The 15112-nt window shown below is 39.0% G+C and overlaps 1 protein-coding gene across 1 annotated transcript in view; it reads left to right on the top strand.

The window, feature by feature from the left end:
* The window catches only part of LOC100157627 (uncharacterized), a 38813-nt gene that overhangs the window by 3069 nt on the left and 20632 nt on the right, over nucleotides 1-15112 (top strand). The gene's annotated exons all lie outside the window — the stretch shown is intronic.

Below are 15112 nucleotides of genomic sequence, written 5' to 3'. Positions count from 1 at the left end.
GAATCTTTCCTATTTTGATGCCAACAGTCTAGATTTATAATGTCAGTCCTGGCATAAATGGGTTATTTTTGACACAGATTCCTCAGTTAACCTCAGTCAACCAGTTTGCATCTGCTCTAACAGCTATTTGCAGTAACAGCCATTTGCTGTAAAGACCAACAGAAGACAATAGAGATGCAGCATATCTAATCTGCTAAGAGGCCTTAAGATTATCAAGATTATGTATGAAGGGATAACCAAACATCTGCTTAAAACAACAGAATAACCAAAATCATTGAGTGATGCTGCAAAATACCTTTCTTAACTTATTTAATCTTATCAACCCTTTAGGGAGGTTCATTATCATTCCCATATATCTAGGAAACTGAGGCATAGAAAGATTAAAAAACTTGTTGGTCATCCAGTTAGGAGGTTGCAGACAGGACTTGAAACCAAGTGTTTTGGATGCAGTCTACGCTTCCTCTAATTTTTATGTAAAAGAGATGTCTCAAGTGGCAAAACAGAACTTGTCAAAAATTTTTAAAAGTAGTTATAAAATTATGAGTTCCCTTGTGTTTCCTTAAGAACCCAGAACTCCTAATGTCAGAGGTACAGTTTTGAAAATTTTTCTCTGCCCAAAGTTGATTATAGCATTATTATAAAATTCTCAGTGCTTGTCTTTTCTGGGTCTTCAAACCCAGTATGGTAGGCAGGGATTTCTTTAAAGTCAAATTTAGCTGGAGGGGAAATATTAATCATTAAAGGTGAGCTGGCCCCAAAGGCTTAGTGTTTCTGTTCTTTTATCTTTCCACTTATTTCTTATAACACAAATGTTACAAGATTACATATTTCTGCACATTTTCTTTTTCTTAAAGCCTAAATATGTATTGGTTTCATACTTTTGATTATTGCTTTACTAACACTTTAGTTGAAATAAATGTTAAGGGCTCAAAACTGAAGTATTCATTCTTTTAGCTGCTAGGAGTTCTGCTGCCAATGGCTCCAGTTCAGTTTATCTCTAGAAATTATCTTTGGTTGAAAGAAGTTGCCTCAGTCAATATTAAAACACTTCCTTAAGGGCTGCTTGAATGTAATGAGTATTCTAAGTTGTGGTACAAAGTTCTTGATCCTCTTGACTCAATTGAGACAATTCTGAAGGACTATCCAAGTTTCAGAAACCTCTGTAGGATTGGGTGAAGTATCTGTTGCAACTAATCACAGTTTGGTTTCATCCTCTGCCCCATTTTGCCTTCCTTATTCCTTACTTGTGTTGTTCCCCAGTGAAAGCACTCCCTGAAAAACCTACCTGCACATCCTTGAGTTTTGGATTCTGTTTACTGGGGAATCTACCCTAAGAGAATTGGTACTAGGAGTATACATAGGAAACAAACTCAGAAATGTTATTTTGGAGCCAGACCCGCTGCTGGCCATGTGGCAGTAAAGATCCTATCACTTGCAGTGCAATTATTAGAATTTTTACCAGTGGTGAAGTGGAGTGAGATACTGGTGAAATGGAATGTATTGATAGGTGAAATATCTTAGGATTCGAAAGATTTGGAAGAAATAAGAATTATAAGAATTATGGGATCATATCATTATTGCTGGGACAGTGGGCATACTGAAAAAAAGTCAGTGAAAAGCTAAATGTGATTAGTCACCAACATAAGGTAGAGTGGTAAATTCAGTGGGTCACAGATTGTTACTTCCTGCAGCTAGAGAGCAGAAAACACTGAGGATCATACCCAGGCCTTAATTATAAGAGGCCATGCTCCAGAACAGCTTGAATTCTTACCCTCGCAGGTTTATTATGCCAAGGTCAGGGACAGAGAAAGAGTGGGACTCTGTGACTCAGAATGGGTGCATCTAGGAAAATGTACTAAGGGATCTTGAATCCTCAGAATCTTGGATTCCAGAGATAATCTCATTGCCCCTTCGAAAAGGTTACCATTTTCCCCTTGCTTGAATACAAAGCATAGGTTTCTTTTCTAAAAGACAACAGATTCTTTGCTCAATATATAGCCCTAATTTCTATGCTGCTGCCAGAAGAACATCTAGGGTTGGGTCACAACAAAGGCAAAGAAAGTGGTAGGCCTGCAAAGAGAGGAAAGTTACTAGATACCAAAGGCACTGAAGGACCTAAGCAATGTATGTGGGTGGGAGTTGTGAGAGTACTTATGAGCCTGGATCTTGAGAGTGCTATAACAAGGGGACAGAGTACAAAGTTGGATAAGGACATTTTTTTTTAATAAGGATTTTTATTCTTTCCATTATAGCTGGTTTACAATGTTCTGTCAATTTTCCACTGTACAGCGAGGTGGCCATATATACAATTTTGTATTCGTGCAGTTGTGTGCAAAATGGATTATGTAGAGTACTTACTTGGAGAATGGGAGGTTAATTAAAAATTTAACAACTCAAGCAAGAAGTACTTGAGGACATTAAGGAAGGAATGGGCTAAGGGGGTAGAGAATCTATAGGAGTGGTGACAGGTAACATGTTGGGAGTAAAAAGGGTTAGGAGGATTACCTGTGATTCTGAACTGGGAAGCCAGATGGATAGCAGGACCATTTATTCTTTGACATATGATTTTTTTAATTACTCAAATGAATTTATCACATCTGTAGTTGTATAATGATCATAACAATCCAGTTTCACAGGATTTCCATCCCATAACCCAAGCACATCCCCCCACTCCCCAAACTGTCTCCTCCAGAGACCATAAGTTTTTCAATGTCTGTGAGTCAGCTTCTGTTCTGCAAAGAAGTTCACTCTGTCCTTTTTTCAGATTCCACATGTCAGTGAAAGCATTTGATGTTGGTGTCTCATTGTATGGCTGACTTCCCTTAGCATGATTATTTCTAGGTTCATCCATGTTGCTAAAAATGCCATTATTTCATTCCTTTTAAGGGCTGAGTAATATTCCATTGTGTATACGTACCACCTCTTCTGGATCCACTCTTCTGTCGATGGACATTTAGGTTGTTTCCATGTCTTGGCTATTGCAAATAGTGCTGCAGTGAACATTGGAGTACATGTGTCTTTTCGAGTCATGGTTTTCTCTGGATAGATGCCCAGGAGTGGGATTGCTGGGTCAAACGGGAGTTCTATTTTTAGTTTTCTGGGGAATCTCCATACTGTTTTCCACAGTGGTTGCACCAATTTACATTCCCAACAACAGTGTAATAGGGTTCCTTTTTCTCCACACCTTTTATAGCACTTATTGTTTGTAGACTTTTGGATGATGGCCATTCTGGCTGGTGTAAGGTGGTACCACATAGTGGTTTTGATTTGCATTTCTCCAATAATGAGTGATGTTGAACATCTTTTCATATGGTTTTTGGCCATCCATATGTCTTCTTTGGAGAATTGTCTGTTTAGATCTTCTGCCCAGTTTTTGATGGGGTTGTTTGTTTTTTTTGGTATGGAGCTGCAGAAGGTGTTTATAAATTTTGGAGATAAATCCCTTGTCAGTTGATTCCTTTGCAAAGATTTTCTCCCATTCTGTGGGTTGTCTTTTTGTTTTGTTTAAGGTTTTCTTTACTGTGCAGAAACTTTTAAGTTTGATTAAGGTCCCATTTGTTTATTTTTGTTTTATTGTCAATTCTCTAAGAGGTGGATCTGAAAAGATGTTGCTGTGGTTTCTGTCAGAGAGTGTTGGGCCTATGTTTTCCTCTAAGAGTTTTATAGTGTCTGGTCTTATATCTAGGTCTTTAATCCATGTTGAGTTTATTTTTGCATATGGTGTTAGGGAGTATTCTCATTTCATTCTTTTCCATGTGGCTGTCCAGTTTTCCCAGCACCACTTATTGAACAAGCTGTCCTTTCTCCATTGTATGTTCTTGCCTCCTTTGTCATAGATGAGTTGGCTGTAGGTGCGTGGGTTTAATTCTGGGCTTTCTATCCTATTCCACTGATCTATATGTCTGTCTTTGTGCCAGTACCATGTGGTTTTGATGATTGTTGCTTTGTAGTATAGTCTTAAGTCTGGTAGCCTGATTCCTCCAGCTCCATTTTTCTTTTTCAGGATGTCTTTGGAGAACATTTTAATTAATATGAGATCACTATACATCACTCAAGGATTTAATACACTCATAAGAACTTGGGAGACAGTGCTATTACACTGCTGGATTAGCTAAAGATGCCTGAAAAGTAGTAGCCCACAGTCAGTGAAGTGAAAATATCAAGACTCTCAGGACAAATGGTGATGATAAAAATTAAAGAACTCAAAAATGGACATACTAGAATTGATAATCTATATAAATCTAAGAAAACTATCAGATGACCATATTTATTGGAAGACCCAAAGGAGACTCTGTTTACAAACTCCATTTATCCCTCCATTTCTCCATGATAAAGAATGTGCTTGGGAGAATGACAATGATGTTTTAAGGGTATGTTGAGGGTTGTCCTCTATAGACCAGAGCTATGGTGGGATATACTGAAAGTGGAGGGAGACACACAGAGAGCTATGGAGGCAGTTAAAAAAACATGGTGTTACCAGTACAAGGTAAATGTACGGTCTACAGGTGAGTACAATCTATGCAACTAAAATAAATTAATGGTTCACTATCATAAGGCCACCCAATAACAAGTCATGATTGACTACCCAGTTTCCAGACCTGAGCTAGTTCTCAGAACTAGGAACCGCACTGACTGTAGGAGAAACTGGTCAACCATGAGAGCTATAGCACCATGACAGGCATATAGATTGTCATCCCTCCAGTTCTTTCCTAAAGAGAACCATGACATTTATTACTTCATATTGAAAAAGGAAGAATACTCCAACATTTAGAGAGAGGACTATTGGAAGCATCATCACTCCCTATCCACATTAGATTGGTGGCTAATTGGTGTCAGGTGATAAATGGAACCCTGGCCCAAATTCAGTTCACCAAGTCCATGGACACACCCAGTGATCATTTCTCCAGTCTCCAAATATCTGACTCATATTAACATCTTGTGAGTTGGTCAGATATCCACATTGGCTCCTTGATCTGTAAGGTAAGAGCTGTTGAATTAATAAAACCAAGGGGAATCCTCTGAAACTTCCTCATATGATGGTAAAACAAAACCAATACTGTCCAAGTTTGTGAGTATACTTGAAATATTCAGTTGTGCAGTATAAATGAGTGAATTGATGGTATATGGATTATATCTCACTAAAACTGTTTAGAAAAATATTGCAACTTTGGGAAAGAGCAGACATAAATGTCACTCTTAAATAGTTAAAGGATGCAGGGGTGGTGGTCCATATCATAGTGCCATTTAACTCACCAATTTGGCACTTACAGAAACCAGATAGATCCTCTAGGTGACACTTGTTACCACAGACTCAATTAGGAATTAACTTTAATTGTAATTTGCCCTCTAAATATTTTATCTTTACTAGAGCAAATCTACATGGCCTTGGGAAGATGGTATGTGGTTACTGATCTGGGAAATTAGTTCCTTTCATCTCTATTAGAAGCACATGGGATGAATAGCAGCACATGTTTATGGTATTGCCCTAGATCTGCAGTTTTATGCTATTCTCTGTCATAAATTAGTCTAAAAGGACATGGACATTTGGGCATTTGCAAATTGGTTCATTACTCAATGAAAAAGTGCTAATTAGACCTGCAGACAAGAAGTGGTAAGTACATTGTAGACCTTGTTTAAAGATAGCAACTCCTGAGTGTGGTAGATTCAGTGGCATGCCACATCAATAAAGTTTATAGAAGTCCAGTGGTCTAGGGCAGGCTGAGACATCCAAAAGTAAAGAACAAAGAATTATCCAGAGTGGAAAACAAAGGATTGCATCTTTTACCTCCCAAGTGGAAAAAACTGCAGTTCAGGGGTTCCTGTTACTTGGGCCCAGAAACCTGAGAGACCCATTTGTATCAAAGTTATCTGTGATGGGAAAGATACCTTGTGGCATTGGGGGTATTTCCTAATAGCAGAATCACAGCATGGATTCTGGTTAATGCCATGCTATCTGGAACAAAGAATTGATCATTCTAAAAACAGCTCTTGGTTTGCTACTGGGCCCTGGAAGAAGTGGAGCATCTGACCATAAACAACAAGCGACAAAGAAGACAGAGCCACCCACCTTGAATTGGGTTTTCCTGGACCTACCAAGTCATAAGATCAGATATGTCTAGCTTAATCAATTCGTCATAAGATGCAAGAGGTATTACCTGGAACAAGCAAAAGAAGACAAGTAAGCTGTACAGTAAGATAGTGCAAACCACCATGTCACCCACTGCTGTTGTGCCAGTGCTCTTTTCTAATCAAATAGCAATACGAAATTGAGAATTGTCCAGCTAAAATTTGAATAAAAGAGGCCAAACTCAGTTCCTAGATTAATTGGCTCAGAATATGGGTACAGCCGACAACAGACAGCTATTTCACTACAGCTGTACTTAGTGCTGGCCTTGAAAGACAATGGGTAGAGAAAGTTATAACACTCAATAGTTTGAGGTAGTGCTCCTGGTCATTGACTTTGTATGGAAAGAGAAATAGACATGTGTGAATATACATTGATTCATGGACAGTGATGAATGACTTGACTGTTTGGGGCCCTGGGATGGGCCCCAAAATTGGAAGATTGCAGGTAAGGATATTTGGGAAACATGTATGTGGCTACATATATCAGAGAAGACATGGAGTATGAAGTTCCTTGTACTGTATGTTAATACCAGAGGATATCTACCACTTCCAGTGGACAGAATTAAACAGCTAATTTATTCTTACACAATCTATGTACTTAACCACTGACAGATATCCAGTCTGACAGCAACACTGAGACCATTGCTGAGCTTCTAGTATGGCATGATCCCTTGAGATGAACTAGTCATTTGCTGGCAAGTTGTGGACATTAAATTCCTTCTACACTGCAAAGACCAGTGATTTGTGTTGACTGGAACCAAAAATTATTCTGAGTATGGGTAACCATTTTTGCTTTCAGGGCGTCAACCAGTGCCACTATTCAAAGATTTACAGTTTCAATCTACCAACATGGGATCCTTCAAAACAACAAGCAAAACCAGAGGAACCACTTTGAAGCAAACATGGTTCAGCAGTGAGCACATAGTCATGGGATCCGTTGGCTCTGTTACATTCCATATTACCTGGAAGCTGCCAGCTTGCTGGGGTGATGGAATGTGTAGATAAGACATTGGCTTGGATAATGGGTCACCATCCTTTATGATATGACACATCTCCAAAAATCAACATACGCTACATTGTGTGGTGTCCCCAGTACATACACACATGGGCACAGGAGCCAAAGGGTGGTTCTAATGATCATCAGTCTCAGTGACCTACTTGGAGTTTTGCTTCCTGTGCCTTTAATTCTAGGCTCTGTGGCTCTAGACATTGTTGCTTCCAGACGGAACATTTCTACTAGAGGAGTTAGTAAGAGTCCCACCAAACTTTAAGTCAAGATTGATTCCTGGACACTTCAAATTTCTTGTACCCAGAGTTCAGCAGGCAAGCAGTGGAGGTGCCATCATGACAGGTATAATTAATCTTGCTATTCATGGGGAGGCAAGGCTGCTGGTACATAATAGAGACAAGGAAGAATTCATTTGGCACTCAGTTGGTCCACTGAAGTATCTGTTGGTTTTCCTGTGTTCGTTATTGGCAGTAAATGGTCAAGTACAGCAGCTATTACTTGGGAAATGCACAGGACTAGAGGTTCTCATCCCTTGTGATTAAAGTCTGCATCAACTGCAAAAATCATCAACACCAGCAGAGCAACTAGTCATGGGTGACTCTAGTTAAATCTAGAGTGAGGAATAGAGGAGGAAAATGGTATATATCCCTGAAATTAGCTGCAGCAGTGGGGTCTTCAGTTTGTGCCGTTAACTTTCCTCTTGTGTGTTTTCCTGGTAATAGAAGTCAACCAGAATCTTGGAAGAGCTGATTTCAAATGGGATGAATTCATTAGGTGAGGTAAATGGATCCAAGAGACACATAGGGGTGAACTGTAATACATGCTGTGGTGGACCTCCGAGGTCCCTCCTCAGAGCCTATGCAGCCATTCTGCAGCCGTCAGAAATGCTGACTATTGACAGCTCATAGCTGAGCCCTTCTTTTGGAATTACTCTTGGTTTGTGGAAGCTTCCTCATTCCAGGCTATGTCCTTTCCCTCTGGGTAGCCTGCAGTCAATAATTGGTTGGTATAGGCATACAAAACCTGGCCTCTTTGCTTCAGTTGGTGTACCCTGCAACTCAAGTTTGATCCCAGCTCTTTTGCAACTGCTTTATAGTTAAACTTTTCCCTCAGCCCAATCCTCCTTTCCTCACCCTTCCTATATGTTGCTCTCAAGAACACTTCCCCAATAAATTATGTACTAATCCCCACTCCAGGGTTTCTTTTCATGTAAGCTGACCTGTAGCATTTCCTAACTCTGTTGGAATGATACTTCTGCTTTCTTAGCTAGCTGTTGTAAATGTACACCAAATTATTTGTGGAAGTTATATCAAATACAAGAAATAGTACTTTTAAACATATATGATTCTTTAATGTGTCTCAAAGGCCTGTATGTCAAATTTCAGTTAGCATCCTTTTCTTGCCTTCTTCATGAGATAAGATTGCCAGAGCTAGGTACTGAAGACACAGCCTAGGAGATCTGGCATTAACTCCTCTAATACTCAAAAGTGCCATAGTCTATTTCCTCTATTTCTGTAGCCCTAGCATAAGGAATAACCCTGCAACAGATCTTTTTAGTATGAAATGATGTAAAATCTTTACCAAAGCCACCAATTTCCTGTATCTTCAAGTTTCTTTGTCTTATTTCAAGAAATTCAAAACACTGTCATTAACAAAAGCCAACAGTATTTCTCAAACTAAATTCAAATTTGGTATTTCAGTGTAAGTTCACTACAAAACCATCTCTGTAAAAGTGCCCAGACATCTATGGGGCACTTTAAAGGTTTTTCCAAACCCCTGCCATGTTAGGTTCTCTACTTTGTCTTACAGTTAATCTCCACTAAACTCCATTCCAGCTAAACTGGCTGATATACAACTCACTAACATATCTTGTCCCATTCTTGGAGTGCCCCCCTCTCTCATCACTCTCCCACTTGCTACTCAACTTCATTTCTTATGACATCTCTTTCATAAAGTTTTCATGACCAAAAGGTCATGACAGTGTTTCCTGTAGCTCATGAGAGATAGATCCTAATTGTTAACACAATCTAGACACTCTTATGTTAAATGGCCTCTCTCTCTCTCTCTCTCTCTCTCTCCAGCTTTGTCTTGCATTCCTCTCTTAGGTTTCAACTCTACTTGCATTTTTATCTTTACAGCACCATTTTTTTTTTTTTCTCCTAAAGGGTTATTTGCATACCAGCTCTTATGCCTATAACACATCCTCTGGCCTGAAAGTTCTAGTCCTTTGCCTGGTTAATTCTTAACTCTTCTGAGATCTAAGATCAGTCTTCATTTCCTCAGGGAAATTTTACCTGACTTCTCGGAATAGGTGAGAATTTCTTTATTATATGCTCTCACAGAATATATACTTCCAGTTATGTTGGTAGCTTTGTGCTAGTTACTCTCTCCCAGTAATTCAGTGCTTTTCTTATTGGCTCTGTAAAGGCTTGGGTAGAAGATCAGAAATACCTACAATAGGTATTTCCAGAAAGAAAGGATTAAATATAGGAGTGAAAAGTCTATATAAGTCTTTGAAAGGATAGGAAGAGTGAAACCCAGAGGAAAATGCCATTCAAACTCAGGATATGATAAAGTACAGGAGTAATTTGTGATCTCTGCTGGACCTTTGTGTCTAATTCATAGGAGGAAGTCTAGAAGCTGCTGGTGATACCTCCTAATAGCCGCCTACCAAGCCCAAGAAGTTTCCGTAAACCTTGTAGGAGAAAACTACTTTCTGCTTCTTTTTTTCCTTCTAAATCTCCTGAGAGAACTTCTCGTTAGTGTAATCTAATCTACTGGGAATTTGAGATGATATAGTTTCTAGGCTTATGGATAAGGTCAACAGAATTTTTCTCTAACAGGCCAGATAGTCAATATTTTAGGCTTTGTCATAGTAGTATGGAAATTCTTACACAGAGAAACTGAAATTTGAATCTCACACAGTATTTACATATTATAAACTCTTATTTTTCTTTTGATTCCCCCCCAACCATTTGTAGTTGTAAAAACCATTCCCAGTTCTGAACAGTACAACACAGGTGGTAGGCTGAATTTTGTCCACAGTCATCTGCCAGCTCTTGTCCTAGACCTGCAAAGCAAGATGGATGGAAATGATACTGACGCACCAACAGACAATACGGCCACTAACTATTAAGACCATGATGATGATATGATCGCAACAAGGCCAGAAGAGTTAAGGAAGAGAAAGTGAAGCATAAGGGCTGATGTTAGGAGGGTGTGAGCCATCACTCCTGAAATTTGCTTGTGGTTTCTTGACCTGTTCAGGCTCAGTCTTACCCACACATACATACCAATCACATATCATAAGGGAATGAATGCTGCTGCCCACGTCCAACTTTGTAATGTCTTCATAACATCTACCCATTCTTATAGTCTGTTCTTCGAGTCACATGCTGTTCCATACCATATCGGGCTGGTTTTTGTTTTGTTTTGGTTTGATTTTTTTTTTTTTTTCCATTAGGGCCAAGTAGAAAACCCAAAGCAGCTTTGCCACTGGAAAATAGTGGTTGGCAGAAGAGGAAAAAGCCTTTCTTCAAAAACCTCAGGGATCTGCTTTGTGATGTTATTATTGCTGGCTACAAACTTTATCCCTTTCTGCCACAAATTCTTTAAGTATTGATCAGTCTGCTGGGTCATAAGCCTAAGTGGCAAGTCACATTGTGAAAGCCTGGACCTACTGAAGACCCTTTCTTGTTCCACATATCTCTTACAATAGGAAGCCTAACAAGTTGTCCAGCAGATGGATCAGGGCAGTATACCCAAATGTAATTATTGCCTTAGATAAATTAGGTCCTAGGGCTCTTTCTGCTGTGAGCTGTGCAAAGTGAGGCAACCTGTCTCTCATTTAAGAGAGAATGTCCTGACATTTTTGCACTATTGTCCTACTAGAAACTTCATAACCTCAAAAGTCTGTGAATTCTCACATGCTTGCCTCCTTTCCCCAGGCATGCTTTGTCTTCCCAAAACATGTGGTTGTTAGCTTCTTCTTGATGCCCCAACATGATATTTTGTTGCATGTCAAGATAATCAAGACCCTTCCAGACCAGAATTCCAGCTATTCAAAGTCCTATCTGCAATGATGAGGTAAAGAGCTTACACTAGAATATAAATCAGTGCACTCCTCCCTCATCAAAAAGGTCTTGCTAAGAAAAAATAGCTGAACTAAGCAGTGTACTCAGTGACAGTTCATATTCTAACACAAGCTCCTTAATTCATTGGAGACATGTAAGAAACATGGGCGAGAAACCAGTTGACAAATGACACTTGGTGAGGATCACTGCTCTAGTTTAGAGTATAATGTGACAGAGATCAGACATAGCTTTGATAAAAGACAGCAGAGATGTTCTGCTGAACTGCTGGGCAAAGGTGAGATGTTGCAGGTTATATTTGCTGATGGAAACTAAAGGGAAAACATTTCATAGAGCATCAGGTGCATATCACATGCCAGAGGAAGATTTGTTGTAGTAAAGTTACCAGTTATTGTTTGCCTCAGATTATTAAGATCCTAATTCCCCCAGCAAAGAGTTCATCCCTGCACTCATCAAATGTATGAATGACCTAATACCATAGTACAATTTTATGGACTGTGTCTTAGGGTAACTTCTGGAGTTAGTGTATCAATCAAAATTCTAATGAGAAATAGATGGCATACTTAAACAGTAAATTGATAAATTTTTTAAAAGGACTATTTACAAGTTTTAGCAAGTTTAGGGAATCAATGAATATTGGTAAAGCATCCAGGAAGTAGCAAAGGATGGAAGTCGTTATGATCCCAAGATCCAAAAGGGGTAAGTACGAGGATGAAGTATCACTGGAATTTGGAGAGCTGAAGTCACAGGTGAAATGCTGCCCTCTAAAAGCTTGGTAAAGGGATACAACAACTATAAGAAATGTGGACTAGTGAGGGAAAAGCACCGCCTCCCTGTCCTCCTGCTAGCTGATCTCAATTGTGCCTGGCGTTGGCCAAACCAAACTCTTAAGTCAGAGAACAAGGATGTATCAGGGATGCAGTCCCAAGAGGACAGCCTCTCAGAACACACAGCCAGGGAGAGAAGGGCAGAGCATGACTCTTATAAGGCCAATAGGGAAAAAGCATACACTCTTGAAAGGCAAATAGAGAATAACATGCATTCCTCCAGAAGAGAAAGTTTTGATAAAATAGGTTATATCTCATATACAATACAGAAATTTAAAAAATTGATCTAGCTTTCCAAAGTAAGTAAATCTCAAAAATGTAAGAGAAAAACAGAAAGCAGCAGCAGGATACCCACAGTATAACATTTATATAACATTTAGAATCCAATAAAACCATATTTTATGGATACATAAATTATAGAAAAATGATATTCTAGCAGTAACCACTGGGGATGCTGTTCTGTATATATCACTGTTATGGGTTGAATATGTCTGAAAATATCTTTATTCTCCCCTCATACTTGCATAATTTGACTAGGAGTGTTAGTTTTCCATTTCTCTGTGTGTCATGGGTTAAACTGTGTCTTCCAAAAAAGACATGCTGAAGTTGTAACCTTCAACATGTCTTTTTGGAAGACTTTAGAGTATGAATTTATTTGGAAACAGGGTCATCTAAGATACAATTAATTAAGTTAAAATGAGGTATACTGTAGTAGGTTGGGCCCTTAATCCAATATGGTTGGTAACTGAGGAGACATAGAGGAATACCATGTAAAGATCTAGGTAGAGAATAGAATAATGCAGCTGCAAGACAGAAGTGTTAAGGATTGCTGGTAAACCACCAGAAGCTGGAATATGGAAGAAAGCATTCTCCCCTAGAGGTGTTGGGGAACATATGGCCCCACATACACCTTGATTTCAGACTTCTAGCCTCCAGAATAGAGACAATCAATGTCTTTTATTTTAAGCCACCTGGTTTGTGGTAATTAGTTACAGCAGCTGTAAGAATCTAATACAATCTCAGGATTCTTACTCAGAGTAAGTGACATGCATCTAGACTGCTGTTCCTCATTATATATAGGTGAGTGACTCCCATCTTTCAGCCAAGGGCCGTCTGTATTTCTGCCCTGATATGGTTGAGTCTCCATTATGCAGATACAGTGTGGTCTGAGAGCCCAGCATTTCTCTTAGTGTCAGTCAGCCCCGTGAGTTCTGTTTGGGACTAGCCCATCTTCCCTGATGCCCCCAGGTTACACAGCTTTAGCCTCCACTCACTGCTATAGATTTCTATATGTCTTTTAGGAAAGCTTCTCCATTGTTGATTGATGAGATTTTCATTTCCTGTTTTCATAGTAGGCTATGTGTTTATAAAATATGTTAATATGATGCTGTCAGTTGCGTGTTTGCACTGGAATGAAGGAAGATTTTGCTTATCTTCCATCAGTGATATTGGATTGTATGAATTGCCGTAGTCTTCTTAAACACAGATTTATTTTTTGTTTCTCATGGTCCAGAGTCAAATTACTCACTAAATAGCTCAGTGAATTTGGTTGGTTTTTTTTTTTAAGGTTTTTTTTAAATTACTCAATGAATTTATTACATTTGTAGTTGTACAACAATCATCACAATCCAATTTTATAAGTATTTCCATCTCACACCCCCAGTGCATCCCCCCACCCCCTAAACTGTCTCCTTTGGAGACCATAAGTTTTTTGAAGTCTGTGAGTCAGTATCTGTTCTGCAAAGAAGTTCACTCTGTCCTTTTTTCAGATTCCACATGTCAGTGATAGCATTTGATGATGGTGTCTCATTGTCTGACAGACTTCACTTAGCATGATAATTTCTAGGTCCATCTATGTTGCTAAAAATGCCATTATTTCATTCCTTTTAAGGGCTGAGTAATATTCCATTGTGTATATGTACCACCTCTTCTGGATCCACTCCTCCGTCAATGGACGTTTAGGTTGTTTCCATGTCTTGGCTGTTGTAAATAGTGCTGCAATGAACATCGGAGTACATGTGTCTTTGCAAGTCGTGGTTTTCTCTGGATAGATGCCCAGGAGTGGGATTGCTGGATCAAACGGTAGTTCTATTTTGAGTTTTCTGAGGAATCTTCATACTGTTTTCCACAGTGGTTGCACCAATTTACAATCCCACCAGCAGTGTGGTAGTTTTTCTTTTTCTCCACACCCTCTCCAGCACTTACTGTTTGTAGACTTTTTGCTGATGAATTTGTGAATATTATACATGAAGTGCCGAGTAGTTAGGGGAATGGGCTGCCCTAGGAAAGTTCCTAGGAGCAGATGCCTGTGGGTTCCATTTGTTTGTTTCCTTTTTTTCTTTTTCATTTTTTTTTTTTAAGAAGCAGAAACTCTGTATGATGTTGGGAAAACAGGAGAGGAAAAAAGAATATTATATTCTAGATCTGGCTTAAGTTATATCTAATAACCATTTATTTTAATCCTCTATGTGTAATATTATGGATTAAGCCCTGGATTTTACATTGTGAGGGTGGATAAAATGGAGGATCAAAATGAATAATATATCCAAATTCTTGGCTCTGGCTTACTACACCCACATACTGTGGACCACTCTTATCGACCTCACAGTGTACTTACTCTGCTCAGTGTGGGCAAGCTTCACTGGTCCCTTGCTCTTCCTTGTACACATCCAGCTTCTTCCTATTTGGAAGCTTTGTGTTGAGAGAATTCTCTCCCTTATTATTACAGCTAGCCAGATCACCTAAAACATCATCCTTGTAATCCTCTGTATAGCACATATCATTGTGCATTAATTTCGATTGTTTGCTTTCTTTTTTTTTGGGGGGGGGGCTTTAGAATTAAAGAGTATATTTAAGAATATACACATAGTGTTATACAGCTAGATATCTTTACTGCAAAGGCTTAGGCAAAAAAGGGGGGAGATTTAAAGATTTTAACAATGGCTATGAGTGAGACATTAGTTAACTGTCTTTTTTTTTCTTTTTTTTTTTTTTTTTTTTTTTTTTTTTTGTCTTTTTGCCATTTCTTGGGCCACTCCCGCAGCATATGGGAGGTTCCC

The sequence above is a fragment of the Sus scrofa genome, chromosome 1 (genome assembly GCF_054392235.1).
Source record: "Sus scrofa isolate SSC_HxYL_T2T_F1_AM1 chromosome 1, Sscrofa_HxYL_maternal_Yorkshire_Landrace_v2.0, whole genome shotgun sequence".
NCBI classification, from domain to species: Eukaryota; Metazoa; Chordata; class Mammalia; order Artiodactyla; family Suidae; genus Sus; species Sus scrofa.
The sequence above is the reverse complement of the archived record's forward strand: the minus strand, read 5'-3'. Positions and strand labels throughout refer to the sequence as shown.